Source organism: Cyprinus carpio, chromosome A9 (assembly GCF_018340385.1).
Source record: "Cyprinus carpio isolate SPL01 chromosome A9, ASM1834038v1, whole genome shotgun sequence".
Lineage (NCBI taxonomy): Eukaryota > Metazoa > Chordata > Actinopteri > Cypriniformes > Cyprinidae > Cyprinus > Cyprinus carpio.
This window is the reverse complement of record NC_056580.1, coordinates 26,671,684-26,689,173: the sequence shown is the minus strand read 5'-3', so window position 1 is coordinate 26,689,173 and position 17,490 is coordinate 26,671,684. Positions and strand designations below refer to the sequence as shown.

Sequence of the window (17,490 nt, the reverse complement as noted above, 5' to 3'; positions counted from 1 at the left end):
ATAAGGTATATACACACCCACAGGAATAGAGACATACAAAGTCAGGAAAAGATGATAATTTGATCCGGGGGGAGATTATTCCTGAAAAGAGCTGATTTGAATTTTGCTGTCTTTTCCCATTTACGTCAAAACAGAGCTTCTTATGCACGGTGATTCAGCCACCAAACTCAGCAGAGTGTGAGTTTACTGGTGATTAGAGGAGCTTCAATCCCTCTGAGGATCTCGTGGAGAGGCGTCAATGGGATCATATTTAATTTGCAAATAGTTTTGATAAGACAAAAGTGTGAGGGTTTGTCTTTTTTTTTTTTTAGAAGGCCCTCAAAAGCTGCAGCGGCTCGGTGAAATGGCTCCGCGGCTTTTTAGCTTTTCCCAAAGATGAAAGGCAATGGCAGACAATTTCCATTAGCAATGTGGCTTCCGCTGGTTGCCACAGCAACATTGCTGTATCCGTTGTGATGTTTCCAGATAAAACTCTCAAAATTTAGTGCTATTATTGTGCATTAAAGCTGGTGCCATTACGGTGAATCACACAGGCGCATTTTGTCCTGATAACCTCTCAGTGCCGTCTTATATATGGTATTTTCTGTCACAGAATCCCTGTATGAAACATCAGAAAAGACAGACAGGGAAAGAAAAGAGAAGCCGTGGTTTATTATTTTATGGAATAGAAGGTGAGAGAAGGTGATGAATGATCTATTGTGCCATGAAATGTAGTTCTTAAGTGCTTTAACTGATTGCTGAACATGAGAGTCAGGCCTCTCTTACACATGCTTGTTTTTTTCTCCTGACTCACAGGAAGTGGGACGTTTCTCTGTGGATCTGCTGTCGTAGACACTCTTCCCTGATCTGACAACAAAACCTGCACCTGTAAGAAGAGAAAACTTAGTATGGAGGGTGAAAAACATTCAGGTGAAACATCTTATATTACACTATATGATATATATCTTTGCAAATTTTGATTATGTCATTGGTTCACAGTGTAATTTTTTTTTTATGGTATTAGTATTTCTACAATTCACAAGCACAGTATGACTTAAATTACTACACCAAAATCATGCGAAGTGCAATCATATTGCATATCATATACACAAGCTAGTATTAATATGTATACTCTCTCATTCAAAAGTTTGGGGTCGATAAGATTTGTAATTTTTTGAAAGAAGTCTCTTTTGCTCACCAAGGCTGCATTTATTTGGTCCAAAATTCAGTAAAATTATAAATATTGTGAAATATTATTACAGTTTCAAATAACTTTTTTTTTTTTTATTTGAATATATTGTAAAATTGAAATTTATTCCTGTGAGCAAAGCTGAATTTTTAGCATAATTTTCAGTCTTTCAGTCTTCAGTGTCACCTGATCCTTCAGAAATCATTCTAACTTTCCTCATTATTATCAATATTGAAAACAGTTGTGCTGCCTTGTATTTTTGTGGAAATCCTAATACATTTGTTCAGGATTCTTTAATGAATAGGAAGTTCAAAAGAAGCATTTATTTAAAACAGAAATGTTTTGTAAATATCTTTACTGTCACTTTTGATCAGTTTAATGCATCTTTGCTGAATAAAAGTCATTATAAAAAATTGCTTCTTTTATTTTAAAAATAAAACAAAACAAAATCAAAGCACTCTTACCTTGTAATTGCTGTGCCTGAATCGGTTCTTCATTAGCTGGCCTTCATTAATTGCAGTCACACTTGAGGCTGCCAAAAATCTGTTGCTTGGTATGATTGTAAAGGCAATTAATCTGCAGATCCTCAAACATGTTCTCAAACAACAGCAAATTGTAGTGAAAATCTTACAGTTTGCACTCAGGAATAATTCACTCAAAAATGAAAATGTCATATTTCAATCACGTCAGTGTCTTTCCTCTGTTATTCACTGATTATCTTTTCCTCAGTTATTATCATAATTTTTTATTTAACTTATTTAACAAAGCAGAGCTGCAGTGGAACTGAAGACTATCAGTGAAAACACAAAACTATCATCTACTTGAGAAGGTTCATAATATAGTGTTTTAATTATTTGCATTACATTTAAGGTACCTTTATGGTGCTTTTGTGTATTTTGTCAGGTTGGCAAGATAGAACACCATTGAACATCCATTGTACAAACAAACAAAAAAAAAAAGCTAGGACATTCTGCCTAACGTCTCATTATGTGTGTGACAGAAGAAAGAAAAGAATACAGATATTAGAGTAAAATACGGGTGATTAAATAATTGCAAATGTTCAATTTTTAATGAGCTATTCCTTAAAGGTACAATAAGAGAACAAAACTGCTGCATTGCATTACATTCATTCACCCCTTTCTTATTAGATGCAGATTTAATATCGCAGTTTATAAGGAAATATGTTGCAATATAAAGCACAATGAAAGAAGCGCAAATATCTTTTGCTCTTCTAATCGTGACATTGAATGTGTGTTTTTGTTTGTTCTTTTGTTGTGAATCTTTACACTCGTTTTATAGCTAATCAGGAGAAATCAGCATCTGCCGCTCAGACTGAGACTTCCACAGAAATGTGTCAAGAAAGCTCAAAGTAATTCCTGCCACAGAAGTCTTTGATGAAATATGAATGGCAACAGATTCTTGTATTGATGTTTCCTAATGAATATGCATGAGCGCATATTATGCGTACTTATGTATGTATAAGCTTTTTATTTTTTCCGGAAATGGGACTGAATATTTCATTCAGAAGAGGTTTATAATTAATAAAATTTTTCCTTTCAGCTGTTTTAAATTGTTTTATTGGAATAGCAGGCATGTGTGCATTGACCTAAATGTTTAAATGTGCCATACTGTACTTGCACACTTAATCACTCTCAAACACACACACACACACACACACACACACTCACTCACCCATTCACTAACTCACAAACTAACATATGTATCTACACTCCAATGCTGACAGTGATGCAGCACTCTCATGGGCTCAGACCTACTAAAAACAAACACAGGCTCTTTCTTGCTCTATTACATGGTCCCTCTGTATGTTTTCTTTGTTTAATGTTGGCTTTGTCCCTTGATGATGCTGTGACACAAACCCTGGTATTTATAGCAGTTATATGTAGAATACATTACTTTATACGATGTCCAGGACTCAAGATATTTAAAGGGATACTCCACCCCAAAATTAAAATGTTGTCATTAATCACTTACCCCCATGTCATTCCAAACCCATAAAAGCTTTGTTTGTCTTTGGAACACAATTTAAGATATTTTGGATGAAAACAGGGAGGCTTGTGACTGTCCCATAGACTGCCAAGTAAACTACACTGTCACGGTCCGGAAAAGTATGAAAAGCATCATCAGAATAATCCATCTGCCATCAGTGGTTCAATTGTAACATATGAAGCCACGACAATACTTTTTGAATGTGAATAAAACAAAAATAACAACTTTATTCAACAATTTCAGTGTAGCGCCATTTTGGTGAATCTGAGCTGTACGCTCTTCTGTGTCAGCCACGCCACAAGGATACGCTTTCTACATATATTTATGCTTTGATTTGAAAGAAAACAGCACATTTCATTTTGGGGTGGAGTATCCCTTTAACAGCCATTAAAATAGGATTTACTGTACTTTTTACTGTTCAGCACCACAGTATGTTTACAACACTGTTTTTTGATAACTTTATAAAAATAAATATTGAGATTAGAACTTCGGTCTGTATAATCTAAAATATAACGGGTTAATTAAAATATTTTTAAAAATGCATAATTTTACAAGAAAATTAAGTGTTTCACAGTGTTTCATAGAATATTGAATTTTAAAAAAAGTTATATTAAGCAAAAATCACTTTAATATAATTGACGGTGGGCCGTTGAATTATTAGAAAATAATGCACACATGGGGTGGTGATGCGGCCACGACACAAACCTCAGGTGTGCATTATTTTCTAATAATTTAATGGACTGGAGTCAGTTATTCCGCTTATACAGTTGCCAAACTTCAAGACATTGTTCAGATATTGTACAGTTGTATTTCAAGACATTAGTCAGGTCTTTGTCCTCTGTTGTGAGTAGGATTAATTTCTTAAGCATCTCATCCAACGCTTTTGTTGCTAATTCCAAAACATAATTTAAGAGCTAGAAATGGAGGCTTGTGCCGTTGATAGCAGACTAATGGAGTTATTAATGCAGTTATTAGAGACGAGAGAGAGAGAGAGAGAGATTAAGCCTCTGTGAGTCTGTGCATCTCTCAACAGTGTTCGGCAGCAGCGTCTCTAATAGAAACTGTAAGTTCATCTGCTTCAAGAACAGCACCTTTATTACCTCGCTATAGAAATGGCATTTTGCTAAACTATTTTGCAGATAAAATCACATTTCTGTGCACATATATGTTTCTGTGTGTGCGACTCCATACTGTTTTTATGGGAGAGAGAGCGGGTTCTTTTGCTGTTTTAGACTGTAGGGCCTTTGAAATAACTGAAATCATTTGGTGAAGTGACATGTAATGCGGTTAAGACCCGCCTGGAACTACTTTAGCCATGTGTTTCCCTGAAAATAATTGCACACCTTAGAACCTTCGTCAGTCAGTCAGATTCAAGTATGTAAGTAAGTAAAGCTTTGTTTATATAGCACACAGGTTACATAGTGCTTTGAAGAAAACAAAAATTACATATAAAATAAAATATTAAAATAAAGTAGGGAAAGACAAAGGAAAAAAAAAATGCATGTCGTAAATTAACCTGCATTTATTCGGCAATGTTTCATCATGTATTGTTAGTTTGTCATAGGACTGACAGATGAAGGAGTATTATTCTGCCTCCCAGACAGAAACAGCATTGTGATGGAGATTTTATGAGGAACAAGACGGAGGGCTTTGGCTCAGTGCCTAGATAGAGAGCACAGGACGGCCTGACTGTGATTTCTTTTACAAAGCCTGCGCTGTCATCCAACCGAATATGGGTTAGTCATCAAGGGTTTCCCTGCAACTCATCTGTTTAGCATACAAGGTGCTTTTTAATTTGGTAAATACAGTGGTAGCCATGTTCATTCCTGCTGAAGCATTTTGTTCATTCACTTTTTTTTTAATTAAGTTTTAACCAAATAAAATAAAAAAACTGAATAAACATGAAAAGGGTTTAGTTTAATATGTGACATGAATAAGAATCTCTTTTCCTTTTTTTACTGTAATGACTCAAGAACAGCACTGACCATTTTAATGTGTTAGTGAGTTGTTAGACAGATAACTTTAGAGTTCAGGAATGATTCATTAAAGGAATAGTTCACCCAAAAATGAAAATTTGCACCAAAAAAGATCTATACACCCTCAGGCCATCCAAGATGTAGATGTTTGTTTCTTCATCAGAACTGGTTTGGAGAAATTTAGCTCCATCACTTGCTCACTAATGGATCCTCTGCAGTGAATGGGTGCCATCAGAATGAGAGTCCAAACAGCTGATAAAAACATTATTATAAACCACAAGTAATCAACATCACTCCAGTCCAGTCCATCAATTAACATCTTGTAAAGAGACAAGCTGCATGTTTGTAATAAATCTGTCAATACATTTTAAACTTTTTAAAACTTATTGCTTTCTCGTCTCGTCTGTATCAGGAGAGAAATATGCACAGATCATGCAGCGTTTACAACTGAACATATTCCAAAACAGTTTTAAACAAATATGTTGGTGGATTTTAATGTGAAAAGACAACAGGGGATGAACTTTGTCACTGGAGGAAGTGTCATTATGGATTATGGACTTTTATTTTAGCAAGATGTAATGGTTTTAAGTTAAAATGTCTTAATGATGGAATTGTTTATTACAAACATTCAACTTTTCACTTAACAAGATGTTGACTGATGGAATGGAGTGGTGTGGATTTATCAGCTGTTTGGACTCTCATTCTGACGGCACCCATTCACTGCAGAGGATCCATTGGAGAGCAAGTGATGGAATGCTAAAATGATCCAAATCTGAAGAAACAAACTCATCCACATTTTGGATTAGATTTTCATCAAATTTTTCATTTTGGGGTGAACTATTCCTTTAAAAATAACAATCTTCTAAGAGTCATTTGTTGTGAATCAGAGGTGTATGCAACCAGACAGTATGGGAAAGTATAAAAAATAATTTCTATTTATTGTCTTTTGTATTATTTTTAAGCACCAAATCGTGCTCTTTCATCACATTCAATTCACACTGCAAACTCAACACTCAGCTAAAACATTTATTTTTTCTGCAGAGCTGTAGATTTAGAGCTGTACATCTCTGCCGTTGGATAGCGGTGCAGAAAACAAAAGTATTTTAGAGAAAGTCTAAAATGCTTAACGTGACAAACGCTTCAAGGAAACCAGATTTCTTGTTTGTAATACACAATATCTACTACCAGACAAGCTGTTATCCAAGGACAAACACAAAAAAGTTTTCTATGCTTTAGAAGCCCATTATGTGGAAACAGCCCAACATTGCTTAATGTACCAAAGCAATAACCCAGTAAGTAACACAAAACCTTTCAAACTTGCTGGTCGTAAACACTGTCTACAGGCGATAGGATCATGCCATAATCACAACACAAAGCCAAAAAGGCTTCTCTTCATAGCCTATAACAAACCAATTTTAATGTAAAACTTTTGGATAAGGCCGGTGGGCTCATCCATTTGTCTTTAGAAAATGTTTATAATCAATAAGATGCTAAATAAAGTTGGTCTTGCAAGGTCAAAGTATTAGTGCACATTAAGCTGTGTCTAGATAAAGGATCTGGATGGGTATGTGGCGTAAAGGTAAATTTGTGTGCCTTGTGTTTTGATTATGGCATCGTTCTTGCATGCAGATGGTGTTTATGTTCATTAAGGTTTGAGAGGAACTCTGCAGTCATCACTTTGGTACATTAATCAGCATTTGTTCGTTTTATAATGGGCAACACAAAGGAAGAAAACACTCTGCAACATTGTTGTCTCTTTTTTTGGACTGGATGTTTTGGCTGTAAATGGTGTTTATAACGAGAAGTGTGAGAAATTGTCTGTTTTTGTAATACATTGAAGTTATTTCAGTGCAGTGTTTATTGGTGGAGAAGTGCAGACATTTAAGAACATGTTAATCAATGAAATATTATGAAAATGATTTGGTTCCAGTGTTTCTTCTAAAATGGAACTGGTTCTGAATAGAAATCAGTTCTCAATTCCCATAGTCCCTGTGGTGATAAAGTATGATCTCTTAATAGCCAATTGCATCTGGGAAAAGGGCCAAGCCTGGACATTGTACAGTAGTGTTGTAAAGAGTGATGTGAAAGGTCTGGCTGGATGCATCAGAGGAATTAAAGCATATGCTCAAAGCACCTCATTTGTTAAGTGTCACATATTAGCAATCTTTAGGCTTGTGGAAACGTTGACAGATTTTGAAATCAGATTTGAGCTTGACCTAAAACTCTTATCTCATTCCTGGCCTTTACACTTCAGAATCACAGCAAACTATTTAACGCTCTCAAAATTGTATTCTTATGTCATATTCCTGAAGGCAGCAGTTAAAATGAGCTTTTATTCTTTCCGTCACAAGGATCCATAGGAGCAGCCATTGCTTTTCCTTTTTTTGAGGCCATTGATTAATGATGAAAAAAAAAAGAGTGAGGAAAATTGTATTGCTTAAAGGGTAAGTTCACCCCCAAATGAAAATTATGTCATTAATTACTCACCCTCATGTCGTTCCAAACCCGTAAGACCTTCGTTCATCTTCGGAACACAAATTAAGATATTTTTAGCACGTAAACATTTGAAATGGTTCATTATTACGGGATTGACAGGTGTGCAACACAATTTAAAAATTGTATTATATACAATTATATACATAAAAGCATAAACCTTATGTAAAAAAAGAGGTTGCATTAAGTTATTTCTGCTAATCTCCACATTTTTAATGGCATCCATAATTTTGAGAGATAAAATGCAAAATGGAAAACCATTTAAACTAAAGTGCGTCTATTTTCCGACTATTTTCCAACAGGAGATTTAATATTCAAATAATAAATAAGATTATTAAATATGAATTTATTCTCATTGCTCCTAAAATTGTTTATACACGATAAATAAAAATAGGCACAAGTGAGAAGAATTTATTTATTTTTTAATCTAGACTGATCTGAGCAGTTTGAGATCTTTTCTGAAACTCTAGAGGAGACTCATGAGATTACTCTTTTGCTAAAACTTTTGATTTCACTGCTGTTGAGGAGAAAAGAGCTGAGAAGAAAGAGGTCTCATTTGTGATTGTTCTTTCCTACAGGTGAAACTGAGGTGTTTTGTCAGATGGCAGACTGCTAAGATATTGGCTCAGGATTAGGTAAATAAATGATAAAATTTCTATTTCACTCAAAATTAATTAGCTGCAAATCAATTTAAAAAAGGCCTAGGGTTGTTATCTAACTGCTATCAGCAGAGGAACCATGACACAAAGCCATTAGCGGTGAAATATGTGAGTGCAGTGTCTCCCGGCTTCAAGTTATGAATTAACAATAGATGCAACCTGTATGATTGTACAATGATAAACAACAGTACGATCATTACCATAATACTGAGGAAAAAACATTTGGGGTAATTTGGATTGCAGGAGAACATTAACTTTGAATACAAAGCAGCAAACATTTATTCATGTATATTAAACAGACAAATGCGATTTTATTAGCGCAGATCCAATTATGGAGCGGCAAATCATTAAAGCCATTACAAACATGGGGAAATGCGGCCACATGTGAGCCACAAATGCTTGTTCTCCTCACGCACGTTTTGAAATGTCGGTGTGGATTTTAAATGACTTTTGTGGCATGGGTTATAGACACATTCAGGAAAACAGGGGTTTTATGACACACCATTCAGAGCGGACGCCTGCTGTGAATTTGACACCCGTTGTGAATTATGTTTGATATTGCAGAGACATTTTGTTGGTACGATCACCTGGTGATGATGATTCACCATGTGTGTCTCAGATAATGCAAATGGCTGTATATCTGTTTTTTTTGACACAACACCTCATTACAGGTGTTATATCGTGACAGTGGTATTGTCATCGCCACCATCCCAGTGCCTAGAACTGAAATAGTATGGTCTGTTGTTTAGATGTTTTTGATTCATATATGCAAAGTGTCATGCCCATTTAAATAGATTTTTAATTTACAATGTAAATCCAGGAAAAAAAATAATAAAATCCATCTTTTTTTATTTATTTATTTTTTTTAATTTGTTGAATACAACAAAAATACATGAATATCACTGCCTGTGAAGTTCACTTACCTTTGCTTGGTTTATAAAAAAAAAAAAAAAAAAAAAAAAAAAAAAAAAATATATATATATATATATATATATATATATATATATATATATATATATATATATATATATATATAGATAGAGAGATAGAGAGAGAGATATAGAGATATAGAGATATAGAGATATAGAGATATAGAGATATAGAGATATAGAGATATAGAGATATAGAGATATAGAGATATAGAGAGATATAGATATAGATATAGATATATATAGATATAGATATATATGCTCCAAATGGTCTGTACAAAATATAATCCAAATGGCACGCATAAATAAATAATATTGAATAATAAATAAATTATATTTCATGCATTTATATTTATGTATTAATGTTTTTTGGTATAAAATATGTATTACATTTATATATAAGTTATCTACATATTAGAGTTCTTATTTATATTATATGCTGAAATATTATATTTTGAAATTATAAGAAATATAATTTTGTTTCTTATTTGCTTATGTGTACCTTTTGCGAAGGTGACTTCAAAATACATGAACCTCACACTTTAAAATTGTGCTTCTGCTCAGAATGAATCGAAAGGAAACTAATCCTTGAATGTAGCCTAATATAGCCATTTCATGTAATATTTAAAGCTGTGTTCTTCATAAATTGATCTAACTAGCGGAAATTGATAAATATAAATTAATAAAAAATATGCCATTAATAAGATGCAGTTCATTTGAATCTTCTACAGACCCAATGTTAGAAAGCTCTGCTCTAGACTGTCCTACACATTTGCAGTGAACTACTAAGTCATGTTTTTATTGTCTTTGTTTGTCTTATCTCACCCAGGGCACAAAGTTGACTGTGACTAGTGTCTCCTCAGAAATAGATGCATGATGCCCCTGCAAGCCGTGTTAGTCACATCCACCACCCTTCTTCTTAGTCCGAGGTGCCACTTCATTCTTTCAGCAAGTATTTAGAATGACAGTTACAGATCACACGGCGCTGAAAGTAAGATGAGAGAGATTATGTTGGTGACACCTTGCTGAGTCCGTCAATCACTCTGACCCAGAGCCGGTGAGAAATATTAAACCCAGCACGTTTTCGTGTCTGTATCAAAATGCTGTGAGGGTGAATTATGTGCTAGACACAACAGAAGTGATAGAAAAGGTTTAGCCCTCACTGTCTTGCATTCATTCACTTTGATGAGTTCAACTACCTTGACTTGCTTGCAGAGGACATACTCTGAATGAGGTGCATGTGTGTAAACCGTTGTCCTGTGGACTCACTGCATGGTTTTAAAGAACAAGAGTATTATGTGAGAGCTGTGTGATAGCTATGTCAATTTCCTAAGGTTAATGATTGAAAAATGAGCTAGAGATTTCTGTGAACAGCATGAATTTCAGTAAAATGTGTTTATAAAGTGGTCAAATCGATCACATGTTATTTTAACGTGAGCTAGAATGAATTGGGCCATTGCAGAGCATTTCTATCAGTCGTTTTTCTTCCGTTTTCCGGTAACGTGATTAAAACCTTCAGAGACTATGAATCAGAATCGAATCAAGCACTTCTTGGAGTCATTGAAGAGAGAGACGCCTCATTTGAAAGCGATTACAGGGAATCACATTAGTGTTAGTGAATAGAACTGTTCTTAACCTTTGTATAACACATTCACTATGGTATTGTGAACTCACTTCCACTATGAACGGAAACAATACTTGAATTAAAGGAATAGTTCAGGCAAAAATTTAAATTTGCTGAAAATGTACTCACCTTCATGCCATCTAATATGTAGATGAGTTTGTTTCTTCTTCAGAACAGAATTTCATCACATTACATCACATGCTCAGCAGTGGGTCCTGTGCAGTGAATGGGTGCCGTCAGAATGTCCAAAAATCACAATAATCCACAACTCCACCACTCCAGTCCATCAATTAACGTCTTGTGAAGTGAAAAGCTGCATGTTTGTAAGAAGCAGATCTATTATAAATGTGCTTTATTTTTAAACCATCACTTTTTGTCAAAATGTCCACAGTCAATAAAAACACTTCCTCCAGTGAAAAAGCCTATCCCAGGTTGTCCTCTCACATCAAAGTCCACTGACATATTTGTTTACATTTTTTTTTTTTTTTAACTGTTTTTACTTGTAAACTGTGCTTGATCTGTGCATATTTCTCTCCTGATTCAGACAAGATGACTTTTTCACTGGAGAAAGCAATATAATGGATAGAGGACTTGTATTTTAACTCGAAAGCAATTGTTCAAAAAAAATTGTTCTTTGATGGACTAGAGTCTTGTGGTTTATTGTGATGTTTTTATCAGCTGTTTGGACTCTCATTCTGACGGCACCCATTTACTGCAGAGAGCTCCATTGGTGAGCAAGTGATGCAATGCTACATTTCTCCAAATCTGTTCTGATGAAGAAACAAACTCATCTACATCTTGGCTGGCCTTCATTTAAATTAGTAGCATTTATATATTGTGAAACAAATCTAGGTGTTTTTACCAGTGATACTGATGCAAAGTTTCTGTCAATACCAGTTTTATTGTCAGAGGATTAGAAAATATTTGTTTGTCTCTAAAATGATTATACCTCACCAGTCCAACAGTTAGCAAAAAGTCTTTTTTCTGTAGCTAGACTGTAATCACTGAGCCTCTTTCTCACCATTTCAACTTTCTGGTTCTCTTCTGTTTTGTCATGCGTGCAGTGAGATGTATCAGATTGGAAAGATTGTTTCGAAACCCACTGCTTATCAGCTGTCAGAGCAGAGGGAAAGTGAGAATGAAAGAGTGAGAGAGTGAGGTGTTGCAGAGGAAGGGAGTGTGGGAAAGGAAATGTAAAACTGATTAAAATAATTGAAAGCCAGTAAAACATTCCCTGGAGGTGTAGATATGATTACTGATCAGTCTGCCATGACCGTTGCGGATTTCTAAAGACTTACACCGTGTCACAACAGTTTTGTCACTTTAAAAGTGCCAATGGCACTTGACCAATCACACTCACAGATGGATTATTATATGGATATATGGACAGATGGAGCGACAGACACGTTACTGTTCAAAAATTTGGGGTCAGTAAGATTTTTAATTTTTTTTTAAGGATTGAATATTTTTATTAAGCAAGGATGCATTCAATTGACCAAAAGTGTCATTAAAGGCATTAATAATATTACAAAGTATTTCGGTTTCAAATAAATGCTGTTCTTTTTGGCTTTCTATTCATCAAAAATATGAAACAGCATAAATTTTTTTAACATTACTAATAATCAGAAATGTTTCTTCAGCAGCAAAGCAGCATATTTGAATTATTTCTGCAGGATCATGTGACACTGAAGACTGGAGTAATGATGCTGAAAATTCAGCTTTACATCAAAGGAATTTTATTCAAAGTATATTCAAATAGAAAACAGTTATTTTAAATTGTTATAATATTTCTAGGGCTGTCAAATGATTAATCACGATTAATCACATCCAAAATAAAAGTTTTGTTTACATAATATATGTATGTGTACAGGGTATATTTATTATGTATATATAAATACACACACATAAATTATGTATTTAGAAAATATTTACATGTGTATATACATTTATATATTTATATTCTTATATTTTATATTATATATAAATATATTTAATATATAAACATAACATATTCTTCTTAAATATATACATGCATGTGTGTGTATTTATATATACATAATAAATATACACAGTATACACACATATATTATGTAAACAAAACTTTTATTTTGGATGTGATTAATCGTGATTAATCATTTGACAGCCCTAAATATTTCACTATATTATATTTTTTTATGTATTTTTGATTTGATGCATCAAATAAATGCAGCCTTTGTAAGCAGAAAAGACATCTTTCAAAAACATTGAATAGATAGTTTTACAATAGATATTGTAAATGTTAGGTACGTTTGAGCACTATAACTGAACTTGTTTACATGAATCAGTTTAGTGTTGACAACTAGTTCAAGGTGACAAGTTGGCAATTCATTATCACCCAAAAATAGCATTTGTTTCCAAAAGGTCAAGCCTATATATACCGGCCATGTTTGGAATGGTTGAATCTTGACAATCTCACTGAGTGAGCTAATTCTTGTTGTGACCCTTGATCGTTGTAGTTCCGCTGGGACATTATTTAAAGCTATTAAATTCTGCAGTGCTATGTTGTGCTGTGGTTTTATACTGCCTCTGGTGGTCTGTGTGCTGTCCTCCTCCTGTCAGCCTTAATGCTGTGACTGCGCAGGGCATGAAGGAGCGGCGGTATTCTGCGACTCCAGGATTGTCTTTCTCTGTATAATTCCTGTTATGGATGTAGATGTGGAGAGGAGATGTTGCGACACATTTCTGCAGACAGGTGACAGGATGCTGAGTTGTCATTTCCCTTGATGGTGAACTGGACAATGCAGTCACACTGCTGAAGATTTCTGGAGGTTTATGACCACTTCAGTGTTGGGGAAGAAACTGCAGCTTTCCAAATCATTTAAATTTAGTCTAGCAACCATTTAAAAAGTAGAGGAAATAATGAAAATACACTACAGGTTTGTTCTAAAAATAGCTCATTTTATATATATGTTAAGTGCTCTGGTTGTTCCCTCCCCTTTCGTTATTGGTTGGTGTATTAATCTCTGTTTAGGGGGAATATGTTTATCAGATTTTAATACAGTGCTCTCCCCTGGATTACTTGATTCTGATTGGTCAGTCGCTGCATTAAACAGTCAAATATATATTTTTATTTTGCATATTTCACTGTAGACCATAGGAACATGATGTTAAACATGACTTTCATTTGTCTCATACCAATCTGCATTCTCTCTGTTTTTATACCAATTCAAATTAGAATTGTTAATAGACATCTTCTTGCAACTCAAAGCATTTATTTTTTAATAGATAAACAGTTTCAGAAAAACTTGATGTTGTGACAAAAACTATGGACTCTCTCTTTTCTAGCACTTTAGATACGGTTGCTCCTTTATGCTTAAAGAAGATTATGGAAAACAGTCCGACACCATGGTATAAAAAGCACACTTGCGCCTTAAAGAGAGCAGCCTGAAAAAAGGAGCGCACCTGGAAGAAAACAAAACTAATGGTATTTCATATTACATGGAGGGAAAGTAATTTTACTCATAGAAAATCTCTAAAAACTGCTAGATCTGCTTACTTTCAATCTCTTTTTGAAGAAAACAAACACAACCCCTTTTTTATTCAATACAGTGGCTAAATTAACAAAGAGTAAAGCATCAATAGATGCAGACATTTCCCAACAGCACAGCAGTAATGACTTTATGAACTTTAAAAAGAAAAGATCAAGTCTCCCTCCACCCATCCTCACCACATTCTACAGGGGCACCATTGAGAGTGTGTGACGCATGACATTTCATTCCACTGTATTCCAACTTGAACTTGAACTTTACTTTCAAGATCGACACTATTAGAGATAAATTTCTGACAATGCAGCCGTCAGCTATTGCAACAGTATTGCATCAGATAGTCCACTATAGATCCCCTGAAGAACAATTCAACTCATCCTCTGCTAAAAGATGAGTGTATTTGACACAGAAATACTCGTTTTGCTAAAAAATAATAAACATAATAAACTATCAATCAGATGACAGAAAGCATGTAGTAGATTGTGTGAAACTTTTTCAGCAAAGTTGTATTTCAGTTTAGAAGTTTTTTGGATGAAAAAGCAAGTTTTTCAGTTTAGAAGTTTTTTGGGTGAAAAATTATAAAGTAGGCTTTATAGAGTTAACCTTTCAGATTAAATGCAGTTGTAATAATTCCATAGTACAGCATTAGTGTGTTGATTTTAATGACAGAACATAATATTGTTTTGACCAAGAAGGTTGAGAAAGAAACACATTGAGTGTTGAGCATGACACGAAATGCATGACGGCCTCCAAAAAAAATAAATTAATAAAAAAACCCTGCTGGCAGTGCGCAGGACTGAATGAAGGGAGGGGAGAAGAAGATGGTCTGAAATAAAAGCAGCTGTTCCTGAAGGCTTGCTGAATACGCATTATGTTTATAGGTGCCACTGGAGCCTCTGTAGAACTAAACAAACCAGACTGCTGGCGAGTCTGACGACCTGCAGGACAGGCAGGAAACTAGAGGCCCAATCTGTGGATCTCTAACCATCCTCTTCCTCCGGACTGACACGCATTCGGTGAGTGTGTCAGCTGCCTGGACTGATCGATCGGCTTGATTTGTCTGAAAAAGATAATGAGCAACATTGGGCTTGTAATTGTATTTTTAAGGAAATGTGCTGAAAAGGATGACTTTACAGGGAGTTTTCTAGTCATTGTTAGCGACTGAAAGACTGATGATTGACACATTACTTTAGTAACGAGCACTTGCCCTGTGATGACAAATAGGAGATTTGCATGTGTTTGCTGTATAGGGAGTGAATCTGTAAACGATTATTTTACAACTTGATAAATAGCATAATGATTTATATACTGAAAGAATAAGTGGTCCTAACTAGATGCCTCTTGTGTTTTTTGTTTTGTTTCTATATATTTTTAGTCATTTCTGTGTAATTTATTATTATGTTATTATTTTATGTAATTTTATATATTATATACATATATGTATATATCAATATTTATTGATATTAATACATAGAGGTTATATATTATATATTATTATTATTAATAATATTATCATTTTGTTGCTATTATTAATAGAAGTAGTAGTATGTACTTTTATAAATATTAATATGTATATATTAATATTTACTATTAATATATTCATATTAAGTTAACTATGATATAATTATTATTATACCATTTTTTTGACATTCAAGAACTGTTAAAAGAAGCTGTTCTGAAAATTTCTTTCTTTCTTTCTTTCTTTCTTTCTTTCTTTCTTTCTTTCTTTCTTTCTTTCTTTCTTTCAGCTTTGTGAAGTCTCTCAACTAGCTTGTTTGTGCTGCGAACACTGAAATCCTTTAAGGAGAGTTGTGTTGTTTCTTTCACAATTATCTGATTGATTTTTACTCTGTGGATGATAAAATAGATTAACAAAGTCCCACATACTGCACTGAAGAGAGGGTTGTTGGCAACACGTTTACAACCACTCAGTAAACTCTAGTATCATTTCAGTAAGTTTTGCTAGGGCTAGATCTGGTTTTGTACTGTTTCTACAGTGTTTGGTAATAAAAGCATTTTCATTTTGCTGTGAAATCCCATATTGAGTGGTTTATTGAATCGGTCATAAACCTGCTTTGCTTGAACCGCCAGCAGTCTTCTTCCAGACTGATGTCAGACTCTAAAGGCTCTGTCTTAATGAATGAGAACACAAGCTTCTCATTAAGAAGTTGTTTGTTTCTTTTTCACCTGATCAATTCTGTCACTGTCCTGAAATTGCCTGTAAATTTGTTTTTTTCTCTCTCTTACTTTCACTCTTTTTGCAACAAATAACAAAATTTACCTTGTGCAAATTTAATTTCACTGACTCTGTGTAATAATTACAAACTTTAACAAAGTGTTTACACAAGTCATCATTAGTTACAGAAAGCCTAACTAATGTACAAGTCAAATCCATAATCCAGTTTACTTACGTAATGTGACATATTTGGATATAAATTGAATCAAATGTGAAATTATGACTTAGAAAAACTGAAATGGTATTTTCTTGTAAAATGTACTCTAATAATCTTTGCTTTATTTACTACTTCCAAACATCTCTTTTTTTTTTTTTTTTTTTTTTTTTTTTTTTTTTTTACAGTGCTGTAGGTTTTTGTGCCAGATAAATACTTCTCTGATTGCTTGTATACTGTAGTGTAAAAGTGTAAAATTTTAGTTTAATTTGGGAAACTGCAGTTTCAAGGTAGCCTCACGAGCACTAAAATATGTGTAGTTCAATTCCTGCATATAAACACAATATCGTTTCAGTGTCTCCATCTTTCATCAACAGTTTAATCAGCCGTTCAGTTCAGCAGGTTGTGGATCTTTAGCTCTCTCAGAAACTGGACTCCACCAGCCAGCCATAAGTTAGATTTATTTTCGCGGCTACTTGGCGCCTAAATTACTTCACTTCCCTGTCATGTGAGCTCTGGACTGTACATAACTCATTACAAGATAACCTATGAATGTTGACACGCTTTAGTGTTGAGGATTTGTACGATCTCAAGGCGAACACTTTCATCCAGCACAAGCTCAATAGGAAACTAAGCCTGCCATATAGAGCACTGTCCTAAATATGAAGAACAAGGATCTTACATTATCTTCTCTAACACAGAGCTGCATATGCATCTGAA

General features: G+C 34.3%; 1 pseudogene; it reads left to right on the top strand.

Moving 5' to 3' along the window:
• Nucleotides 1-17,490, top strand: part of LOC109096458 — a 92,247-nt pseudogene that overhangs the window by 40,242 nt on the left and 34,515 nt on the right.